This window comes from Ahaetulla prasina, chromosome 15 (assembly GCF_028640845.1).
Source record: "Ahaetulla prasina isolate Xishuangbanna chromosome 15, ASM2864084v1, whole genome shotgun sequence".
Classification (NCBI taxonomy): Eukaryota; Metazoa; Chordata; class Lepidosauria; order Squamata; family Colubridae; genus Ahaetulla; species Ahaetulla prasina.
Window position 1 is genome coordinate 2243898 of NC_080553.1, and position 17419 is coordinate 2261316.

The following is a 17419-nucleotide window of genomic DNA, read 5'->3' on the forward strand; positions in this document are numbered from 1 at the left end:
TCCGAGGAGCTGAGGGAGATGAAACGCCGGAGAAGACGCCTAGAGAGTGTCTGGAGATCCAGCCATTCCGAGACTGACCGGACACTAGTTAGGTCCTATAGTAGGACCTACCTAGTGGCATTGAGGGAAGCGAAGCGTTCTTACGTTTCCTCCCTCATTGCGTCGGCAGATAACCACCCGGCCGCCCTGTTTTGGGTCACCCACTCTCTCCTTCAACAGGAAGGGCGGGAGGACCCACTACAAGGGCGTGCCGAGGAGTTTAACGGTTATCTATACGATAAAATCATTCAGCTTCGGGATGGATTGGATCAAAATTGGGTAGATCCAGGCGAGAGTTGCGAGACTCGTCTTGTTGAGACCGTTTGGGATGGTTTTGATCCTGTGACTCCCGAGGACATGGACAGGTTGCTGGGAAGGTTGAATGCTACCACATGTTTACTGGACCTGTGCCCCTCCTGGTTGGTGCTGGCCACGCAGGAGGTGACACGAGGCTGGCTCCGGGGGATTACAAATGCTTCTTTGTGGGAGGGGGTCTTTCCCACTGCCTTGAAAGAGGCAGTGGTGAGACCTCTCCTCAAGAAGCCTTCCCTGGGACTTCCGGTGGCGCCACCTTCTTCGCTGAGTTCCTAATTAAGGGGCTCCGTACTGAACATCGTAAAAGCCAGGAAAAGCCAGCTTTAATCTCTTTCCCTGGATGAAAGGGAAAAGATAAGAGCTGCGGGGGTGTGGTGGTAGACCTCCCCAGGGGCTTTGTTTTTAATTAAGCAGAGCCCTGAGGGTCGAGAGTCCCATAAATATTCCTGCCAAGCTCCGACTTCAGTGCGTGCCTGCAAAAGCAGGAAAAGAAGAAAGTGTCCATCTCTGCTAATTGTCTTATCTTTATGAATTTCTATAAGCAGACGGAATGAGCTCCAGTGAACAATTACTGGATTGCAAGTATTTTTGATTTCCTGACTTCTACCCTTTTAAAAAGAGAAACTTTTTTTTTCTTTGTTTCAACTGACTCTTTAAGATGGCGCCTGAAAGGGAGTGAAAGAATGGAATTCTAAACAGCCTGTGTAACTAAGAAGCTAAGAAATGTTATCTGTGGATTTTAATGAAGTGAAGTGAGCTCTCCTATACTTAAAGGGGAAAAGAAGTTTCTAGACTTATATTTTGTGAATTTTAAAAACTGAAATGGCTACTAAACCACCTAAGACTGGGGGTAGAAGGGGTTCTGAACCAGCTTTAGAAGATTTGATTAAAGAACAAGGGAAAGTCTTTGAAGAAAAGTTTAAGGAGATAATGGATAATAATGAGAAAATAAGAGAGGAAATAAAAGAGAATAATAAAAAAATAAGAGAAGATATTTTGATGGCTTTCCAAGGTTTGGCAAAAAGACGAGGTGGTGGAGGAGGAGGTGCAAGAAATTGCTCAGTCAAATCAGCAAATAGAAAATAGAATGGGGGGAATGCAAATTAAATTGGACAAAAATGAAGATCAAGTGGTGGTGATGCAGTATAGAATGATGGAAGGAGCTCTGAGAATTAGGGGCTTGCATGAGGAGAAAGGGGAAGATTTAAAAAAAAATTTATCAGAAGCTCTGGCTGAATTTATTGAACTTGATCCACAAGAGGTTGCTTATCAAATTGACAAAATTTATAGAGTTGATTCCTGGATTGCTAGGCAGAAGAAACTTCCTAGAGACATTGTGGTTTATTTTTTGAAAAGAACAGTGAGAAATCAAATTTTGCAAGTTGCATTTCAGAAAAACTTGAAAATAGGGGAACAGGAGCTGAAGGTTTTGAAAGAGATTCCTCCCAAGATGTTAAGGGATAGAAAGGACTTTACATTTTTTACACAAGAACTTAAGAAATACCAGATTCAATTTAGATGGGAGGTTCCAGTTGGTTTGACAGTGTATTATCAAGGAAGGAGATATCGTATTGATACAGTGCTTAAGGCCAAAGATTTTCTTTCCACCGTGCTGAAACTTGAAGTAGAAATAATAGAAAAAAGAATTCAAGAGACTCAAATGGGTGTGGAAGCTGAGGTGATTCCAGTGATGTTACCATCTGAGGAACAACCACAAGAACAAAGACTGACGAGGGGAGCCCTTAAGCGTAAAGAAAAGGAGCAACAAACTCAAAGTAAAGTTCAGGATTCTGCTACAGAAGCGGTGAGGAGCACGGCCGAAGATACGGGAGGACGATCTTCAGCTGATCGCTCAAAAGCTTCAGCAGGCCAGTAATGGCAAATAAAATCTTGACCTGGAATGTCAATGGTTTGAATTCAGCTCAGAAGAGAAGAAAAATATTTCATTATTTGAAACAATTTAGAAATGATGTAATTTGTTTACAAGAAACGCATATTAAACTATCAGATCAAAAGTACTTAATAAACTCAAAGTTAGGTAAACATTTTGTTGCTTCTGCTTTGGACAAAAAACATGGCATAGTGGTTTATTTGAGAAAAGATATACCAGCCAAGTTAATAGAGGCAGATATTCACGGAAGATATATTGCTATTGAACTTACAATAGAAACAAAAAAGACCCTTTTGTTTGGTATATATGCACCCAATCAGCAACAAGAAAAATTTTATAGAATGTTGTATGATAAGTTGATTCTATGGGATTATAAATCGTGTATTATATTAGGAGATTGGAATGGAGTAATAGATACATGAAAGGAGAAGAGAACTTTTCTAAGAAGATACTTGCACATGCAAAGCTGCCTAAATCATTTTTTGAGATGATAGAAGATTTTGAGTTGAGAGATGTATGGAGACTGCGGAATTTGGAGGAAAGAGACTACTTTTTTCTCTGATAGGCACCAATCCTTCTCACATATTGATTTTATCTTAATTTCTAATGATTTGCTTTCTAGGGTGAAGAAAACTAAGGTGAAGGGTGAAGAAAACTAAGATAACTAAGATATTTCCAAGATGTTTGTCTGATCATAGTCCTGTTTGGATGGAATTGCAATATGGAAAAGAAGAACATGGAGATTAAATGAATATTAGTTTAGATATCAGGATAATGTAAATCAATGTAAAAAGAAGATGAAGGAATTTTTTGATTATAATTTAAATAAGGAAACATCGATAGAAATGGTTTGGGACGCCAGTAAAGCTTTTATGAGAGGTGTATTATATTACACCTGTCTATTATATTAATAATAGACAGAGAAATAAGCAACAAAGGCAGCATAGGTATCTAGAAGAGGAAATTTATAAGAAACAACATATATTAATACATAACCCGCATGATCAAAAACTTAAAGATGCAATAAAGTTATTACAGAGTCAATTTAATATGATAATGGCTGATCAGGTGGCAACAAATATACAATATGCCAAACATAATACTTTTTGTAATGCAAATAGACCTGGTAGGTGGTTAGCATATACCTTAAGGAAAAGACAAAAACAACGTACTATAGAAAAAATAGAATATAAAGGTAAAGAGAGATACCAACAGGATAAAATTAAAAAAGCTTTTTTAGAATATTATACAAATTTATATCTTAAAGATAATATATTGAACAGGGATATTGATAATTATTTGAAGGAATATAAAGTTAAAAATTTAACTTTAGAACAAACGGATGAACTGAATCGGCTTATAACTTCTGAAGAAATTATCTTGGTAATTAAACAATTAAAAATGGGGAAAACTCCTGGTATGGATGGGCTCACAGTTAGTTATTATAGGAATTTACAGGATGAGATGCTAAGTCAACTTAAGGAATTATTTAATCAGATACAAATAGGAGGGGGAATTCCCCCCTCATGGAGAACCTCTTTTATTTCATTGATACCAAAAGAGGAACAGGATTGTTTTAAACCTGGGAACTATAGGCCAATCTCGCTTTTAAATAACGATTATAAGATTTTTGTTAAAATAATAGCTAATAGATTAATGTTGATTTTGCAGCGAAGAATTCATAGTGATCAATCTGGATTTATAAAAGGGAGACAGATGAGGAATAATGTTAGGCAGATTGTTAAATTACTGGAGTATTTAGAAAAGAAAAATTTTATTCCAGCAGCATTTATTTTTCTTGATGCAGAGAAAGCTTTTGATCGATTGCATTGGGATTTTTTATTTAAATTAATAGAAAAGATGCAATTTGGAGATGGTTTTATAAGAATAATTAGGGCAATTTATGGAGAGCAAACAGCACAGATTATAATTAATGGTAGCTTAACAGAACCTTTTAAGATTGCGAAAGGAACAAGACAGGGATGTCCTTTATCACCATTATTGTTTATTTTAACTCTAGAACCATTATTGGATAAAATACGAGAAGTAAAGGAGATAGAGGGAATTAAAGTTAGACAACATGAATATAAGCTGAGAGCTTTTGCAGATGACCTGGTGATTACTTTAACAAACCCTATAAATTCTAGTAAATCTTTGTTGGAAATAATTGATCAATATGGGAAGGTTTCAGGGTTTAAGGTAAATCAGAAAAAGACAAAAGTGATAATAATAAAAATGGCCAGACAACAGAAAGAAAAACTAGAGGAAATAACAGGATTTGAAATTGTAAAGAAGGTTAAATACTTAGGGTCTATATTACATTGTCAAATGTGAAATTGTATAAGAATAACTATGAGGTTTTATGGCAAAAGTTCAGAAGGAGTTGATTGTTTGGAAAAATTGCAATTATCCTTGCTGGGGAGAATAGCTGCTATTAAAATGAATGTTTTACCTAGATTTTTATTCCTCTTTCAGATGATACCAATAATTAAGAAAGATAAGAATCTTGAGGAATGGCAGAAGGGAATTAATAAATTTATATGGGAAGGTAAAAAAGCTAGGGTTAAAATGAAAATAATTCAAGATTCCCAGGAAAGGGGAGGTTTAAAAATGCCCAATTTTAAATTATACTATGAAGCAGCTGCTCTCTCTGCAATAAGTGATTGGTTTAATTTAACGGAGGAAAGAATTTTGAATATAGAAGGTTATGACTTGCTATATGGATGGCATGCATATTTAATTTATGACAAAAAAGTGGATAAGGCCTTTAAAAATCATGTGTTAAGAACTGCTTTTCTGCGTGTTTGGAAAAAATATTCTTACAAACTAAATTATAAGGTTCCTATATGGGCAAGTCCTAGACATACAATAGAGAATATAAATATAGAACAGAATCAGGAAATGATTACATATAAAGATCTTTTGTATACTGAAAGAGGTAATTTGCAATTAAAATCTCTGCACGTACTAAAAGAAGAAGGGAAAAATTATACTTGGTTTCAATATGAGCAACTACGTGCTAGATGGAAGGAAGATCAGAAAATTGGTATAGAGCAGAACGAGGGAAATTTGGTAAAGCAAATTAGAAATCAGTCTCAGGAGCATATAAAGAGATTGTATAATGTGTTACTTGAAATAGATTCTGAAAGGGACTTGGTAAAGGACTGTATGATAAAGTGGGCACAAAATTTTCAGGAGCCAATATTATTGGAAACTTGGGAAAAAATTTGGGTTAGAAATGTTAAATTCACGCAGGCACAGAATCTGAGGGAAAATTTTTATAAAATGTTTTATAGATGGCACTTAGATCCTAAGAAATTATCGTGTATGTACCCAGATATGCAAGCAAAATGTTGGAGATGCAATTGTGATGATGCTACATATTTTCATATTTGGTGGACTTGTAAGGATATAAAGGCCTTTTGGATAAAAATTTGATGGATTTTACAAAATGTTTTGAAAAAGAAGATAAGTTCCTGCCGCAATTTTTTTTGTTGGGAATTATTACGGACTGTACAGTAATTGAGACTAAATTGATTTTAAATCTAATAACAGCAGCAAGATTACTAATAGGACAGTACTGGAAGAAAAAAGAAGTACCTACAATAGAAGAATGGATATTGAAAGTTGCCAATTTGGCTGAGATGGCGAAGATATCAGCCTTTTTGAAAGACAATATGCAAGAAAGATACTTAAAGGAATGGGAAAAATGGATTGACTATATTCAAAGTAGATATCAGACTAAGAGTTATCAGATTGTTTTTGAATGATTATGATGTATTATTTTTGTTTGTTTTTGGGGGAAGTTAGGAATTGATGATTGTAGGGGTATAATTATGTTGGGACGAAATTTTTTTTAGCATATGTTTGTTTTATTTTTAACTATACCTTGTGCTCGTTCTGGGAAGTCGGGGGAGGAGGGGGGTTGTGAAGGGAGGGGAGGAGGTGGGGGGAAAGGGGGGGGGAATTTTCTGTAAAACTTTTTGAATAAAAAAAAAAAAAAGAAGCCTTCCCTGAACCCAGCTGTTTTAGGAAATTACCGTCCAGTCTCCAACCTTCGTTTTACGGCGAAGGTTGTAGAGAGTGCGGTGGCATGTCAATTACCCCAGTACCTGGATGAAACCGTCTATCTAGACCCGTTCCAGTCCGGCTTCCGGCCCGGATACAGTACGGAGACAGCTTTGGTCGCGTTGGTGGATGATCTCTGGAGGGCCAGGGATAAGGGTTACTCCTCTGCCCTGGTCCTATTAGATTTCTCAGCAGCTTTCGATACCATCGACCATGATATCCTGCTGCGCCGGTTGGAGGGGTTGGGAGTGGGAGGCACCGTTTATCGGTGGTTCTCCTCCTACCTCTCTGACCGGACGCAGACGGTGTTGACAGGGGGGCAGAAATCGACCCCGAGGCGCCTCATGTGTGGGGTGCCGCAGGGATCGATTCTCTCGCCTCTCCTGTTCAACATCTATATGAAGCCGCTGGGCGAGATCATCAGTGGTTTTGGGGTGAGATACCAACTGTACGCTGATGATACACAGCTGTACTTTTCCACCCCAGGCCACCCCAATGAAGCTGTCGAAGTACTGTCCCGGTGTCTGGAAGCTGTACGGGTCTGGATGGGGAGGAACAGGCTCAAGCTCAACCCCTCCAAGACGGAGTGGCTGTGGATGCCGGCACCCCGGTACAGTCAGCTGCAGCCGCGGCTGACTGTTGGGGGCGAGTCATTGGCCCCGATGGAAAGAGTGCGCAACTTGGGCGTTCTCCTGGATGGGCGGTTGTCTTTCGAAGACCATTTGACGACCGTCTCCAGGAGAGCTTTTTATCAGGTTCACCTGATTCGCCAGTTGCACCCCTTCCTGGACCGGGATGCCCTATGCACGGTCACTCATGCTCTCGTGACATCTTGTCTGGATTACTGCAATGCTCTCTACATGGGGCTCCCCTTGAAGAGCACCCGGAGACTCCAGTTAGTCCAGAATGCAGCTGCGCGGATGATAGAGGGAGCCTCATGTGGCTCCCATGTAACACCACTCCTGCGCAGGCTGCACTGGCTGCCTGTGGTCTTCCGGGTGCACTTCAAGGTATTGGTGACTACCTTCAAAGCGCTCCATGGCTTAGGACCAGGATATTTACGGGACCGTCTAAGCCATCTTCTATCTCCCAGCGACCGGTGCGTTCTCACAGAGAGGGACTCCTTAGGGTGCCATCAGCCAGACAATGTCGACTGGCGGCCCCCAGTGGGAGGGCCTTCTCTGTGGGGGCTCCTACCCTGTGGAACGAACTTCCCCCTGGACTTCGTCAACTAGTCGACCTTCGGATCTTTCTCCGTGAACTTAAAACCTATTTATTCCGTTTAGCTGGACTGGCTTGATTTTAAAAATTTTAATTTGTTTTTATGGGTTTTAAATTTTTGTACATTTTTTATAGGGTGTTATTATATTTTAAATTTTCGGCCAATTGAATAAATTTTTTAAGGGGTGTTCTTAATATTATATGTATTGTTTTTCTTTGTATTTTTATTCTGGCTGTGCACCGCCCTGAGTCCTTCGGGAGAAGGGCGGTATACAAATTAAAATATTATTATTATTATTATTAATCCAAACTGAAGCATCCCTGAGGATCGGAGTCCTTGGCTTGGTCATCAAACTGCTCTTGCTTATGGGAGCAATTCCTGGTTTTTAAGGTTCCAAAACCATACTCCCTGATTTTTCCTTTTCAATTAGGGCCCCTGCGCAGCATCCTTCAAGCCTTTGAAGAAGGTTGTCAGGTTGTGCTCAGAACTTGAGGGTGGGTGGGTTCACCAAAGCAGGACGGTGCATAATGCTTGCTCTCTCTGGTTCGAAAATTGCACCTTTGATGAGGAGGCAGCCCAACATTGCATCTGACTTTTTTTTAACAGCCACATCACGTGGCTGACACAAACCCAAGAGTGTTCTTTACTGTTCCAAAGTCCTTTTCATGTGGGCTGTTATCAAACCAGGGATCTCCCGTCCCATAATTATGGATTTGAATTGCTTCCTCTTTAAAGGTCATTGCCTTTGCCGCATTTATTATTTCCAGTCTAGATCTCTCTTCTATCCTTTCTGTCATCTAAAGCAGGACTCTCCAAACTTTTAAGACGTGTGGGCTTCAACGTCCAGAATTCCTCATGGGATCTGAGGTTCAAAAGTCTTAAAGTTAGCCAACTTTGGAGACTCTTCTTAAAGTATATGTTCTGCGTTTTTGATAAGCTTTCCTTCCTTCTTCCTCTTCCTCCTCCTCTTCAAATCATTGGATTGTTGGCTCTTCCACTGGAATTTGTGGCATCCCATTTGCTACTTACGTACTTCCTCACCATCAATTGCCCTTGATGGCAAGTAATACATGTCCAACTGGAAAAATTGTCTGCCATTCCAAGCGCTATCCTGCAGCAAGAACCAACCATCAGAAGGTTTGTGGTGATCACCCTCTCCACTTTTATGGAAGAAAGTGTGTGTGTGCGCACATTTAGGAAGCATTCAAGCAACCTTCACTTTTGTCAATTTTGTTAGGCTGCAGCCTGATTCTACAGTTGTTGAAATTATTATTTTTTTCTCATTAACCTACATCAGTACCCCATAATGACAAAGTGAAAACAGAATTTTAGAAATTTCTGTAATTTTTTAAAAAAATAAAAAACTGAAATATATTGATATAATTATTCAGACCCTTTGCAACACTAGTTTAAATTTTGGTAGGTGCCTCCCATTTCTCTTGATCATTGCTAATATGTTTCTACACCTTGATAGAAGTCTACATGTGGTAAATTAAATTGGACATGATTTGGAAAGGCACATACCTCACAGCTGACAATGCAAAAGTCATGAGGTCAAAGGAAATACCTGCAGAGCTCAGAGATAGGATTATTGCAAGGCACAGATCTGGGGAAGGCTGCAATAAAATTGCTGCCACAATGAACGTTCCTAAGAGCCCAGTGGCCTCCATAATTTTCCAATGGAAGAAGAAGAACCTTAAGCACAAGCCAAGACGACACAGGAGTAGCTTAGGAAGAACTCTGTAAATGTCCTAGGGTGGCCCAGCCAAAGCCCTGACTTGAACCCTATTGAACATCTCTTGAGGGACCTAAAAATGGCTGTCCACCGACAGTCACCATCTAACCTGATTGAGCTTGAGAGGATTTGCAAGGAAGAATGGCAGAAAATCCCCCAATCCAGGTGAGCAAAGCTTGTTGCATCATACCCAAAAAGACTCGAGGCTGTAATTGCTGCCAAAGATGCTTCAACAAAGTACTGAGTGAAGGGCCTGAATATTTATGCCAATATGATATTTCTTTTTTTTTCTTTCTAATACATTTACAGAAATTTCTAAAATTCCTTTTTCACTTTGTCATCATAGGGTAGTGAGTGTAGATTAATGAAAAAAAAATGAATTTAGAATCTGGCTGCAGCATGACAAAAGTGAAGGGGTCTCAATACTTTCTGAATGCACTGTATATAAATGTGTGGACATTACAATATATGAGATAAAATATTACATTAAGATAAAACCATGATAAAACCACCATAATGTAGCGCCATAGAATGAACAGGACAGATGCTATAATTTGACATCCTAAGGAAGCTAACCATCCACCTCGGGTGGGTTCTACTTAACTTTACTACCGGTTCCCAGTGGGATCGCGCACGCGTGCTTGCTTCTGCACAGAAGCTTCTTGATGACATCACGGTTGGTGGGTGGAGCCTACCTCTGGTTTTACTACCGGTTCGCAGGGACTGGTCTGAACCGGGGGGCAACCGACCACTGATCCAGTTACTGCTTGTGTGGTTGCAAAGAGGTTGCCTCCAAGTGCCTTGAAATATCCGGAGAGGACATTTGCAAACTATACATGTTGTTTTTTCCAATGCACCAGGTGTGTTGCAGGCTTTTGGCCATTCCCCACTTAAAAGAATTTTGTCTTAGTTCCGGCCTGGCCTGATTCTATTCAGGTGGCTCCATATTTTTCCGGGCAGGAGCCTTCCTGGAAGTGGTATTGTTGGTGCACGATTTGTTTGGTTATAGTTATTAAAGGTCAACCCATTTTAATCGCCCTTCATCTAGCTCAGGGGTCTCCAAACTTGGCACCACTAAGATTTGTGGACATCCTGGCTGAGGAATTCTGGGAGTTAAAATAGAATAGAATAGAATAGAATTTTTTTATTGGCCAAGTGTGATTGGACACACAAGGAATTTGTCTTGGTGCATATGCTCTCAGTGTACATAAAAGAAAAGATACGTTCATCAAGGTACAACATTTACCAAAGGTCTTAAAGTTGCCAAGTTTGGAGACCCCTGATCTAGATCATACTGTATATTATCCCAAATTGGTTTCCTAGACATAAGCCTGGTGCAAAGTAGAGAGCCTAATACTTTATCTATCACTAGATCTCTAGGATCCGATGGCCTGTGTTGATCTTATTCTACTTCCAAGCTGTCTGTTTTTGTCACCTGAGATCAGGAAGAGGCAGTGTTAGAAAGAACACGGAGCCGTGAGAGTGGTATGGATTTGAGGATTCAGATATTATCCTCATTGTGTCATTAGTCTTTTGAACGAACAGATCCTGATGAGAATGGCGGTGGCAAAGGAGGGCCATCTTCAGACCTGGGTTAAAGCTTCGGCATCTTTCTCTCAATTGTTCTGCAAGTTTTTCAGTGGGGTTCAATAGTAGCAGAAGACTCCTTCCACGGGCTTCCCTCTTCTGCACCTCTCCTGGCAGCAGATGCAAGCATTGCCTCTTTCCCATTTTTGTTCCTGCTGGCTCTGATGGATCCAGCCCATTCTCACTCTTTCATGGTTTCTTCAAACAGGAACCCAAAGGGTCTCCAAAGATGTGACTTTCCCTCTGTACTCTTTCAGGAGACCTCGACAACTTGGCCCAAACTGAGGCAGTCTTTGGTCTCTGGCAGATTTTCTTCAGACGCATCTCTTTGGCATTTAAACAGCGAAAGTCCCTTCCAACTCTGTTACTCTGGGATTTGTTTTGAAGCATCTAAAAGCTGAGTGCCACATTAAAGAAAAGAATATAAGTACCTTCATTTCAACATGGAGAACTTTGTGCTTGAGGTGGAAAAGAATGAAACTTTGATTTTGGGTTTTACCGGTTAGATTGATAGGTCCTTATAGAAATGACTAGTTTATATTACTATGAAAAAAGTTGTGGTTTGATATCAATGCTTTATTTCACTGCAGTGGAGAGAGCCGGAAGTCAACACTTCTTTTTCTTTTTCCCTTCCTCACTTTCCCCCCCCCCCGCCCTTTCCCCCTCAATGCTTTCCTATTTACTTTTGTATTTTACAACTCAATAAAAAGTTAAAACGCTGATAAAAGCTGTGTGCCCCAGTTAAAGTGCTCTAAGCAGTCAGAGGTATTCATGAAGGCAGTTAGGCAGTTAGATAGAGGCACTAGGTGGAGCTGTTCACCTACAAGAATCGTGCTCAGAATTCCTCCCATTGCAGTTTTTAAACCGGACACATCATCAGATTACAGAAGCCGAAGGGACTACGGACACAACTACTACCTAGCTAGCCCCAATCCAGTGCTTGGTGCAAGGCCTGCAAATTCGGACAGTGGTACAATAGAACCTCCTGAGGTAGAAGATCTACCGTATCCTTCCACCAAAGGAGAGCCTCCAAATCTTCTGCCCAAGAGATCCTCCTCTTGGGAAGTTTGCTGACATGCGGGCATCTACTGTCTTTTTTTTTCTCTCTCTCTCTCTCCCTCTCTCTCCCTCTCTCTCCCCCTCTCTCTTTTGGAGCAGTAGAACAAGCTTCTTCCAACTTCTGCAGGAGTGCATTTCCTGAAGGCTACTTGTATGTCTCTCCTTACTTTCTCCAATCTAAGGAGGTTTTTAAAAAAACACAGGCAACCATTTGACTGAGATGGTACAAAGCTCCTGCCTTGAGGAGGAGATTGCAGTACAAGATCTCAAAGGTCCCTTTCATCTTATGAAGCTATGATCTGAATCTATTCAGCTTTTTTCAAGAGTTTAAATACTCTTTCCTCTCATTGTTTTCTTCTGGGCACATGATAGCTTAAAGCTAGATCCGGACAGAGTCCAGAGGCAGTGTGGCCAGTGCAAATATTGGAAAACCATTCTGATGATCCTCAACATAGCTGTGAAGTCTGGAAACCACAATAGAACAACCCCTCTACCAGGCACCAGGAAGCAAAGGAAGGCCACGCTACCCCACAGGCTTCACTATGATTGCACAGAATAGAATAGAATAGAATAGAATTTTATTGGCCAAGTGTGATTGGACACACAAGGAATTTGTCTTGGTGCATATGCTCTCAGTGTACATAAAAGAAAAGATACGTTCATCAAGGTACAACATTTACAACACAATTGATGATCAATATATCAATATAAATCATAAGGATTGCCAGCAACAAGTTATAGTCATACAGTCATAAGTGGAAAGAGATTGGTGATGGGAACTATGAAACGATTAATAGTAGTGCAGATTCAGTAAATAGTCTGACAGTGTTGAGGGAATTATTTGTTTAGCAGAGTGATGGCCTTCGGGAAAAAACTGTGCTTGTGTCTAGTTGTTCTGGTGTGCAGTGCTCTATAGCATCGTTTTGAGGGTAGGAGTTGAAACAGTTTATGTCCAGGATGCGAGGGATTTGCAAATATTTTCACGGCCCTCTTCTTGATTCGTGCAGTATACAGGTCCTCAATGGAAGGCAGGTTGGTAGCAATTATTTTTTCTGCAGTTCTAATTATCCTCTGAAGTCTGTGTCTTTCTTGTTGGATTGCAGAACCGAACCAGACAGTTATAGAGGTGCAAATGACAGACTCAATAATTCCTCTGTAGAACTGGATCAGCAGCTCCTTGGGCAGTTTGAGCTTACTGAGTTGGCGCAGAAAGAACATTCTTTGTTGTCCTTTTTTAATGATGTTTTTGATGTTAGCTATCCATTTGAGATCTTGCGATATGATAGAACCTAGAAATTTGAAGGTTTCTACTGTTGATACTGTGTTGTCAAGTATTGTGAGAGGTGGAAGTATGGAAGGGTTTCTCCTAAAGTCTACCACCATTTCTACGGTTTTGAGTGTGTTCAGTTCCAGATTGTTTTGGTTGCACCACAAGGCTAGTCGTTCGACCTCTCGTCTATATGCGGATTCGTCATTGTCTCGAATGAGACCAATCACTGTTGTGTCATCTGCGAACTTCAGTAGCTTAACAGATGGATCATTGGAGATGCAGTCATTGGTATACAGAGAGAAGAGAAGTGGGGAGAGCACACAGCCTTGGGGGGCCCCTGTGCTAATTGTACAGGTATTTGATGTGATCTTGCTTAGCTTCACCTGCTGCTTCCTGTTTGTTAGGAAGCTTGTGATCCACTTAAGTCTGTTCCGGTACCTGTAGCTGGTTTAGCTTAGTTAGAAGAATGTCTGGAATGATGGTATTGAATGCTGAACTAAAGTCTACAAAAAGGACCCTTGCATAGGTCTTTGGAGACTCAAGATGTTGTAGGATGTAGTGCAGAGCCATATTAACAGCATCATCTGTTGATCTGTTTGCTCGGTATGCAAATTGCAAGGGGTCTAACAGTGGATTCGTGATGGTTTTCAGGTAGGAAAGCACTAGCCTTTCAAAAGTTTTCATGACTACAGATGTTAAAGCAACTGGTCTGTAGTCATTCAGTTCCTTGATGGTGGGCTTCTTCGGCACTGGGATGATGGTAGAGCGTTTGAAGCAAGAAGGAACATAACACATCTCTAGTGATTTATTGAAAATATGGGTGAAGATGGGGGCCAATTGGTCAGCACAGACTTTTAAGCAAGAAGGAGTTATCTTGTCTGGGCCTGGAGCTTTTCCTGGCTTTTGTCTGTGAAATGGGTCCTGCACTTCCTTTTCTGTGATCACTAGGGGTTGTGAACCCAATGAAATGGGGTCAGTTGTAGGAGGCTTGGCTGTTGTTGGTGTGTCTGAGATGGGGGTTGTGGAGATAGGTGGCTGTAGTTTCCTTTCAAACCTGCAGTAAAACTCATTCAGGTCATCTGCCAGTTGTTGATTACCTTCAGCCTGGGAAGGAGGTTTGCCATAGCCGGTGATATTTTTAAGAGTTTTCCACATGTTTGCTGGTTCATTTGCTGAAAACTGATTCTTTAGCTTTTCAGAGTAGCTTCTTTTTGCTGCTCTTATCTCCCTTGTTAGTGCATTTCTGGCCTGATTGTACAGCATTTTATCACCTTTTCTGTAGGCTTCCTCTTTGGAATGTCGTAGCTGCTTAAGTTTAGGTGTAAACCAAGGTTTGTTGTTACTGTGTATTCGCAAGTTCCTTGTAGGTACACATAGGTCTTCACAGAAGCTGACATATGATGTTACAGTATCTGTGAGTTCATCCAGGTCTGCAGAGGTATCTTTAAAAATATTCCAATCAGTGCAGTCAAAACATGCCTGTAGCTTTAATTTTGATTCCTCTGTCCAGGTTTTCACTGATTTAATTATTGGTTTTGTGGCTTTAAGTCTTTGCCTGTAAGCAGGTACAAGGTGAATCATGCAATGATCAGAGTGTCCTACAGCTGCACATGGTAAAGACCGATAGGCATCTTTTAGTGTTGTGTAGCAATGGTCTAGAGCAGGGGTGTCCAAACTTGGTCCCTTTAAGACTTGTGGACTTCAACTCCCAGAGTTCCTCAGCCAGCTTTGCTGGCTGAGGGACTCTGGGAGTTGAAGTCCACAAGTCTTAAAGGGACCAAGTTTGGACACCCCTGCTCTAGAGTATTCTTGCCTCTGGTGGGATAATTGACATGCTGAAAGTATTTTGGTAGCTCACAGTAACACAAGCATAGAATCATAGGGCTGGAAAAGACCTGGGTGGTCTAATCCAGCCCCCTGGCCAAGTCTCTGAATTCATCTCCCAGCTCTGCCAGTCCTCATGGACAGGTAGCACATCAAATCATGCAATGCTCATTTTTAAAAAAAGATCGGTACCAACTTAAAATCAATCCATTACTTACAGAGTTTTGGACTTGTGAAATATTACAAGAGCCGAATATAATTGAAATGCTCTGATTGCTCTTTTTAAAAAAATACTCTCAAAATCAAGGAGAAAGATTATGAGTAAGAGCGTTTCTGTATCAAAATCCTTCTAATTCCACTTCTCAGAAATTGGGACATTATGAGGACGTAGTATTTAAATTGAGGGAACTGTCAGCCAGGCACCATCTGCTACTAGACGTGTTGCCCTGTCCTGGTTCATCCTGAAATCTTTTCTCCTTTCGCCTCTTTCAAAAAAGAAAGCACAGATAAAAAACCTTTTCCCCAAAAAAAAAAAAGGAAACACATTTTCTTTTATATAGCACTGTACAATTTTGTGCTTTGGCCCCTTTGAAGTTTGCCTTCTTGACTAAGGCAAGAAACTGAAGTTTGGAGCTGAGTGGCCTGAAGGAGAATACAGCCACTCCACACCCCAGAAAGGAAGAGCGCCCAAGTCACATGGATGAAATGTTGAGAAAATGAGAAGAAATTGTTTTTGCAAAATGCCAGTAATGATGCCATCTGCTGGGAGGGTGGGAGGGTGGGATCATGCCCAGCCCTCAACCAAAAGAGGCTCCTTGCTGGGTGATTTCCTCTTGCAGGGAATTGAACCCTCTGCATTCTGCAGAAACTGCCTCTTCAGGCTGGCACGACCAACGTTCTCAGCTCCTCGTTCTGCCAGAGTGATTGTCCGACAAGGAGTCAATTTGCTCCATTGGGCACAGAGAGGTAAGTGAAGGTAGGAGGAAGCAGAAGCAGCTCAACTTCCGTTGGCCAAGAATCAATTCTGACACACGTGTCCATGGGAAGCCATGCCTTCACACAAAGGGTGCCAATTACCTAACATGCATCACTCGTGTCAGTGGCACAGTCTGCATCTTGCACAAGGACATCATGACACAAGGTCACTTTTTTGGCTCTGCCTGGCAGGATCCGAGAAAGGTTTCTCTCTGATCCGTTCTGCCCCATCATGTTAAAATGGAGCATAGAAATGTTTTAAATAAAAACATGTTTTCAGAATTCTTCAACATTTCAACTCGTTTTTTTGGCAAAATGCTGCTGGCAGCAGGAAAAATAATTGAATGAAGGACCACAACAAAATGTTGGTGCCCAACCTCAACATCACCACCCAGGCCTTTCTGTGCCTGTATCCATCCTTGACAAAAAGTTCCAGTTTCATACATCCCGCTAAATCGTCAACACCGATGACCAAAACACAACTGCCATGATCACAGAACATGTCAGCTTCAACCCAGTAAGTCAGTGGAACGTCTAGGTCGGGTCTTCAAAACTTTAAGACTTGTGGACTTCAATTCCCAGAATACCCTAGCCAGCATGGCTGCCTAGGGAATTCTGGGAATTGAAATCCACAGTCTTAAAGTTGCCAAGTTTGGAGACCCCTGATCTAGGTGGAAGGGATCTTACAGATCATTGTTTATCATGGTTTAAGGAGACAACCCACCTAACATGCAGAAACAACAGGCAAGCCCAATACAAACTGCCTGTTTATCCGCATACAGACAGGAGGTCGAATGACTAGCCTCGTGGTGCGACCGAAACAATCTGGAACTGAACACACTCAAAACCATAGAAATGGTGGTAGACTTTAGGAAAAACCCTTCCATACTTCCACCTCTCACAATATTAGACAACACGATATCAACAGTAGAAACCTTCAAATTTCTAGGTTCTACCATATCGCAAAATCTAAAATGGACAACTAACATCAAAAACAGCATCAAAAAAGGACAGCAAAGAATGTTCTTTCTGCGCCAACTCAGTAAGCTCAAACTGCCCAAGGAGCTGCTGATCCAGTTCAACAGAGGAATTATTGAGTCTGTCATCTGCACCTCTATAACTGTCTGGTTTGGTTCTGCAACCCAACAAGAAAGACACAGACTTCAGAGGATAATTAGAACTGCAGAAAAAATAATTGCTACCAACCTGCCTTCCATTGAGGACCTGTATACTGCACGAATCAAGAAGAGGGCCATGAAAATATTTACAGATCCCTCACATCCTGGACATAAACTGTTTCACCTCCTACCTTCAAAACGACGCTATAGAGCACTGGACACCAGAACAACTAGACACAAGAACTGTTTTTTCCCGAACGCCATCACTCTGCTAAACAAATAATTCCCTCAACACTGTCAGACTATTTACTGAATC